The 7546-nt window shown below is 48.4% G+C and overlaps 1 long non-coding RNA gene across 1 annotated transcript; it reads right to left on the bottom strand.

The window, feature by feature from the left end:
* Positions 1 to 538: 538 nt before the first annotated feature.
* Positions 539 to 3327, bottom strand: LOC117076139. Its single transcript, XR_004434255.1, has 3 exons — positions 3268 to 3327; positions 2744 to 2831; positions 539 to 1966 (listed from the first exon to the last, which is right to left on the bottom strand). It is a non-coding gene; the product is annotated as an uncharacterized LOC117076139 (long non-coding RNA).
* Positions 3328 to 7546: the final 4219 nt, after the last annotated feature.

Genomic DNA, 7546 nt, shown 5'->3' with positions numbered 1-7546 from the left:
CTGCCCGGCTTCAGCACTGCTCTGAAGTCAGGGCCAGCGGAGAGCAGAGCTTACTACCAGAGGACATGAGTGCAGATCCTGCTGCTGGCTCTACCACTTGTCTGAGCGGGACACCAAGCCCAGCTCTTGCTGCTGCCACTGCTTCCCCCCAGGGGCCTCCCCAAACCCCACTCCTGGGCTGAGGTCTGGCCCCTCCCCTCACCTTGCTAATCACAGTGCCATCACAGGTGACATCATTTCCCAGTATACTGAGCAACGCGAGGGTGGGAGCTTCGGCCTGTCCAAATCCCAGCACCCATCACATAAAATGCAAAATGAAACACGCCAACCGCAGATAAAGTCCAGATGGTATTCTTATTGCTGGCCTTGCGATATCAGTAAGTATCAGCAAGTAACGATCATTCCCCACGCCTCCCTTTCTTGGGTCTAAGGAAAACTTGTAAGGTTGTGTGGATCCACATCGAGGACCGTCTGCTCGGAGGTGGGAGACTCTTCTGGGGAAAGGCAGACAGTGAAGAGAAACAAGAGCTCTTTTGCTGTTGTTACTTTTAATCAATCTTTTATTCACAGCTACAAACCTTTAATCAATTATGGATAAAGCACAAAAGCTTTTTGAGATGCCGATAAAGGAACCCATACTGAGAGACCACATAAAATCCGAGTGCTGAGCTGGCCATGGGCTTGGCGGGTCAGCAGCACACAGAGACACAGAGATGGTGGCACCAACAGAAAGGAATGTGGGAAAATTTTGTCCCCCAGATAATACGAATGGAACAATAAAATGAGGTTCAGGGTTGAAATGGCAAAGTCAACGTTGCTGTCATTCTCTTGGGTCCCTTCCATGTGCTGGGCTACAATTATAAATGGGGCATGCTGGCTGCATGCCAGGGGCTCCTGGCCTCCAGGAGACAGACACTGTCACACCAGCCTAAGCAAGTGCCATAAAGTCAGGGATCGCTTGGGGCCAGGAGTTAAAGACCAGCATGGGCAACACAGCAAGATGCCATTTCTACAAAAAAGAAAAGAAAAGAAAATTAGCCAGGCATTACAGTGCACACCTGCAGTCCTAGCTACTTGGGAGGCTAAGGTGGGAGGATGGCTTGAGTCCAAGAGTTCGAGGCTGCAGTGAACAATGATCGAGCCAATGCACTCCAGCCTGGGTGACAGAGCAAGACAAGACCCCGTCAATCAATCAATCAATCAATGATAAAACAGGCCACTGGCCAGATTTGGCCTACAAGGCAGTAGTTTGCCTGCCCCTGGTTCAGATTAGAAAATATAGAGTTGAAATCCACTAGCACAGTCCCTCCAAGTCCTGCTTTTCTTCCCCCTTCCTATTCCACATGCCTGGATATTTTCTCATATCCAGTGATTCCAAGGCATTGCTAAATGATCTGAAGATTACAGTGAGTTTGCCTTCATCTAAGCTCAAGAGACTGCAGTGCATAAAGATAATTTGTTCAACAGTGTGAGAACTGCTTTGCCAGGAGTGCTGAGTGTTTTAGTCATCAATCAATCAATCAGTCAGAGAAGAACTCATTAGGCACATGGTGCTGTTCCACACTGGAGATGTGCAGAGCGTTGAGGCTGGATCCTCACAAGCGTTGAGGCTGGATCCTGGCCCGTGGGTTGGTGAGAAATTCCCACTTCCCTGTTGCCCGGGTACTCATCGCCGGTTCACACAGTTTTAGTTGTGTATAATCCTTGAGAGTCACATCTTCCATTTCTTAACCAGTACAATGAAGAAATTCAACTAAATAGCAACGTGATTTTGTGTGTGCACCAGGGGGCTTCTCAGCGAGGGCTTCTTGGAGATGTCTTGAAGGCAGCCATGAGCCATGCACGAGGACTGGCCTCAGGGCAGGCTGAGCCATGGGGGAGGGCTCTTAACTTAAGCCCACGAGATGAAGGCTGTAGTGAGCCATCATCATGCCACTGCACTCTAGCTGGACAATAGAGCAAGACCCTGTCTCAAAAAAAAAAAAAAAAAAGAAAAAGAAAAAGTATTCACTATTTATATGAAATTCAATTCAAATTTAGCTGAGCATCTTGCCTGTTTATTTGCTAAATCTGGTAGCCCTCTAGGGAGAGAAGCAAGTTCACATTTGAGTGTCTGGACCTCCCAGCAACATACTAGTTGGTTCCTACAACCTGTGCGTGGGCATGAGTGCATGGAAATGGCAATAGCGAGAGGGAATAAAACAGAAATAGAGGAGGGTAAGTAATTGAAGCCTCGGTATTTTTGCTGTCATTGCAAGAAGAAGGAGATGATCTCACATACGGTATAGATGAAGAGTTGAAAACTCAATGCCAGCCGGGCGCAGTGGCTTACGCCTGTAATCCCAACACTTTGGGAGACTGAAGTGGGTGGATCACCTGACGTCAGGAGTTCAAGACCAGCCTGGCCAACACGGTGAAACCCCGTCTCTACTAAAAATACAAAAATTATCCAGGTGTGGCGGTGGGTGACTATAATCCCAGCTACTCAGGAGACTGAGGCAGGAGAATCTCTTGAACCCAGGGGGTGGAGGTTGCAGTGAGCCGAGATTACACCGCTGCACTCCAACCTGGGTGACAGTGGGAGACTGTCTCAAAAAAAAAAAAGAAAAGAGAAAAAGAACAATGCCACAAGGAGCTAGACAAGGAGTAAAAGTAAGTCAAGTGGAATGGATATAGCCACAGGGAACAGTGGGGACATGGGACACTAGGGGGTGCATGACCCAGCTAAGAGGTCTGCTGGTACCTCGCTCCTGCTCACTCTGCCATGTGATCGTCAGGATTTGGTGTGGAAGAGCTGATTCTCCTCAGGCTGACGGTCCTGGTAACCTCACCTGTGGATAGTGAGGCTGATTTCAGAAAGAGCTTTCGAGAGCTGGCAGAGTTCATGAGTAAAGCTGAATACAGTCCCAGCCCCAGCAAATGAAGTCTTCTTCAGCATTAAACCAACTATAAGCTTCACCTGGAAGCAGCACTGACAGGTAAACACAGAACACCCAGTTAAATGTGAACTTCAGATAAACAATGAATACCCTTTCAGTATAAATGCATCCCAAATATTGCATGGAACACATTTACACCCAAAATATCTATATTTGTTGGCCAGGCATGGTGGCTCACACTCACAATCCCAGCACTTTGGGAGGCCAATGTGGGAGGATTGCTTAAGCTAGGGGTTTGAGACCAGCCTGGGCAACATAGTAGACCCCATCTATACAGAAATAAAATAATTAGCCAGACATGGTGGTGCACACCTGTAGTTCTAGCTACCTGGGAGGCTGAGGTGGGAGGATAACTTGAGCCCAAGAGATGGAGGCTGCAGTGCACTGTGATCCCGCCATTGAACTTTAGCCTGGACAATAGAGTGAGACCCTGTCTCAAAAAAAAAAAAACCAAACAAGTATTCATTGTTTATATGAAATTCTATTCCAGTTTAACTAAACGTCTTGCCCTTTTATTTGCTAAATCTGGTAGCTCTCTAGAGAGAGAAGCAAATTCACGTTTGAGTGTCTGGACCTCCCAGTAACATACTATGTGATTCCTATGTACTCCCCCTGAGGCCAAAGGATGGATGTTCTAGAACCATCTCGGCCCCTCCCCAGTTGTGTGTTCCCTGTCCCTCCGAGCCTCGGTTTCCTCATCTCTTAGGTGGACATGGGAATTCCTCCTATCTCACAGGATTGTCACAAGGATGAAATGGAGTAAATGTAACAGCATATTGTACAGTGTCTGAGACGAAGCGGACACGCAACACGCTCGCTGCTGAGTGAAATTCCTCACCCTCAGAATGACGCTTTGTTCTCCCACTGCACCTGTCAGGACCCGTCCAGGCCGGGACCAGGGCAGCGTGTCACTCCCACGTGGCAGGCAACGTCATGTGGTCTCCAGGGCCTTCAGGGGGAGGGAGCGAGGAACACAAGGGCTGTGCTCCTGCTGAACCGTCCAGATCACAGTTCAGGGGAGAATGAGGGCGGTGGCTTTCTGTTCCTTTGGGTTGGAAGCCACGCCTACAGAATCCTCCTTTTCCACTTGGGCTTTGCCGCCATTTTTCAGCGGCATGGAAACTGCCGCCAGCAGCACAAGGATGGTTTCTAATGCAACCAGAGAGTTCTCTGAGGGGCTCGGAGAGACCCAGGACCGGCTTCAGCCACCTTCCCCACTCCGGCCTGCAGCCTCTTGAAAACCAGGCCTGAACATGGAATAGCTGGGAAGCCTTCCAGCATTCCAAAGAAAAAACGGAACCTGGAGCATGAAGAGCTTCATTTTATCAGCTTCCTTCCCTGGATGCCTGAAGGGTGACACCGGCTGTCTGCGCTTACAACACAGAGGTGCCTGCCCGCGCCGCACGCTGATCCCCCTGCAGACGGCCCTGTCCACGCACACACAGACACGTCCCAAACACTGCAGGAAGATCTCTTGAGGGGGCTCATTTAACTCTGCTTCCCTTGGAAATAAAAGTGACTGCATTCTTTCACTAGGGCTGCCATAGCAAAGTGCCGCAGCCTGGGTGGCTTCAGCAACAGAAATGCCTTGTCGCCCGGTTCTGGATGCGGGAATTTGAGATCAAGGTGCCAGCAGGTCGGTTCCTTCCGAGGCTGTGAGGGGCGGATCTGTTCCAGGCCCCTCCTCGGCGTGCAGGCCTACACGTTCACATGGAGTTCTCCCTTCACAGCTGTCTGTGGTCAAATGTCCCCTTCCTATAAAGACACCCATCATGTTGGATTAGGACCTACCCTCACGACCTCATTGTAACTTAGTTACTCTTTAAAGACCCTATCTCCAGGCCAGGCGCGGTGGCTCACGTCTGTAATCCCAGCACTTTGGGAGGCTGAGGCGTGTGGATCACCTGAGGTCAGGAGTTCGAGACCAGCCTTGCCAGCATGGCGAAACCCCATCTCTACTAAAAATACAAAAATTAGCCAGGCATGGTGGCATAGGCCTGTAATCCCAGCTACTCGGCAGGCTGAGGCAGGAGAATCACTTGAACCTGGGAGACAGAGATTGCAGTGAGCTGAGATCACACCACTGCACTCCAGCCTGGGCAACAGAGCAAGACTCTGTCTCAAAAATATATATATATAAATAAAATTAAAATAAAGATCCCATCTCCAAACAGGGTCACATTTTTAGGTACAGGCAATTAAGACTTCAACATGTGAATTGGGGGTGGAGGGGGACAGAAGTCAACCCACATCAGTTATCTTGTTGGAAAGAATAAAGTCCATTAATCGAAAAGTCTGCTGTGGTAGATATCACAAATATTCCTCTTCTACATGGATGAATCTCAAAATAGTTATGCTGAGTGAAAGAAGCCAGGCCAAAAGAGAACACGCTGTGTGATTCCATTTATATAAAATTCTAGAAAATGCAAACTAATCCATACAGCAGCAGAAAGCAGTTCAGTGGTTGTCTGGGGATTGAGGAGCAGGGATGTCACGGGTGGGGAGATGGCAAAGGGTCCCAAGGAAACTTCCAGCAATGATGGAATCTTCATTATTGTGATTGTAGTGGTGGTGGTTTCATGGGCATATGCGTGTGTCAAGCTTATCAAACTGTAGATTTTAAATATGCATATTTTATTATACATCAATTAAAATTCCATAAAGACTTGGGGGTTTTTTGAGAATAAATATGGCCAGATGTGGTGGCTCAGGCCTATAATTCCAACCTTTTGGGAGTCCAAGGCAGGAGGCTTGCTTGAGGCCAGAAGTTCAAGACCTAGTTGGTCCGAGTGTCGTAGGTTATTGTTAAGCTGATTTAACATTGTCTCCCCCCATAACCACACCTGACTATTAAAAAAAAAAAAGTTTGAGACCAGGCTGGGCAACACAGCAAGACCCCATCTCTATTAAAAAATTGTATAAAAATTAATCAGGCATGTTGGTGTGCACCTGTAGACCTAGCTACACAAGAGGCTGAGATGGGAGGATCACTTGAGCCCAGGAGCTCGAGGCTGCAGTGAGTTATGATCAAGCCACTGCGCTCCAGCCTCTGGGCAGCAAAGTGAGATCCTGTCTCAAAAAATAAATGAATAAAAGAACAAATATTCCACTTCTCTTCTTCCCTTCTGTTCTTTCTTGTTGGGCATGTGGTAGGCATGTACTTACTTCCCTGTTCCCTTTAAAGTCAAGTGTGGCCATGAGACAAGGCTTGACCGATGAGATGCTGGCAGAAGTGATAGGTGTCACTCACAGGTGGTTGCCTTAAGAGCCAGGGTGTGATTCAGCACTTTCCCTTTAGTCCCACCCCTGCAATCATGGAAGGATGAGTCAAGATGGAGCCTCCAACCACCTGGGTCCCTGCCATGACCAGCGCCCCCTGCTGACCTGCGGTAGATGTGCATCACCAGTGAGAAAATCCTTTGCTTTTTTAAGTCACTGAGATTTGGGGCTTGCCTATTACCACAGCATAACCTAAGCTCTGCTGACAGAGTCACCTACAAGTGAGAGAGTCTGTCATTCAGCTATGGCCCCACTGGAATCAGGCAGGAGACGGAAGCCAGACAAGTAGAGGGTGAACCTAACCAACCACCCAGACTCCTCCCCTCCCGAAAGCCTCGCTATACTCTGGTCCTTTTTGCTACACAGTAATATGCATAAAGGGGTACACACTTGCTTTTCTGTGTAAAAATGGCCCCCAAAAGAAAGCTAGCTGCTGGGGGTGGCAGTGGAAGTGAGAAGGAAGGCAAGCATTCCAGCAAGGTCTGAAGGTCAGAAGCGGGTTGTGTAGCGGGAGGCGGAGGTTGCAGTGAGCCAAGATCGCATCACTGCACTCCAGCCTGGTGACAGAGTGAGACGCCGTCAAAAAAAAAAAAAAGAAGCAGGTAAATGACGTTGGTCCTGTATTCACACATCATGGCATGGAAACCGTGTCTCACAGCTTCCAGTTTTGTCTTCCTACATTGTCGGAGGGGGTCATATGCTACAGAGATGGTCTTGAATGAGGAGTCACCAAAGCATCAGAATTTCTATGATGCCTATTTAGCAAAATGCATTTCAAACACAGGTGACCTTCCTGCACAAAGAAACAGACTGTAATGAAGAGAAGACACCAGGCTTGCTTCGTGCCACTTGGGGAGAGAGTAGAGGCACGGTGCTTGGTTTCAGCACCTCCGCCAGCTTTCTCTGGGCCCCCTGGCAGACCTTCAGGCTTCCTGGCTCCTGAGGTCTGTCCATCAAGCTGGCTTACGTGGCCTCTGAGGTCCTCTTCAGCTTGAGGTCCTGTGATCATTCAGGACTGGGTATCTCACCTCCTGTCCACGCCCCGGTGCTTCCTAGATACAGGACATTCTGTGACACACTTTATGTAATTCTGAGTTATTCCTCACAGCAAGCTTAGGAGGGATACGGTATTATAATCCTGGTTTTACTCCTCATGAGGAAACCGAGGCTTGACAAAGTCAAGTAATTTGCCCAAAGCCACATACCCTTACAAGACAGAGCCAGAAATGCAGCCCTGATTTTCAAAGCATGTACTTCTGCTTCTCAAGCACATGCTCAGATTACTCCACATTCTTTCTTGTGGCTTTTTTTTTTTTTTAATCTTTGCC

Source organism: Trachypithecus francoisi, unplaced genomic scaffold (genome assembly GCF_009764315.1).
Source record: "Trachypithecus francoisi isolate TF-2019V2 unplaced genomic scaffold, Tfra_2.0 Lachesis_group5, whole genome shotgun sequence".
Taxonomy (NCBI): Eukaryota; Metazoa; Chordata; class Mammalia; order Primates; family Cercopithecidae; genus Trachypithecus; species Trachypithecus francoisi.
Note: the sequence above shows the minus strand (reverse complement) of the source record. Positions and strands in the feature narration are given on the sequence as shown.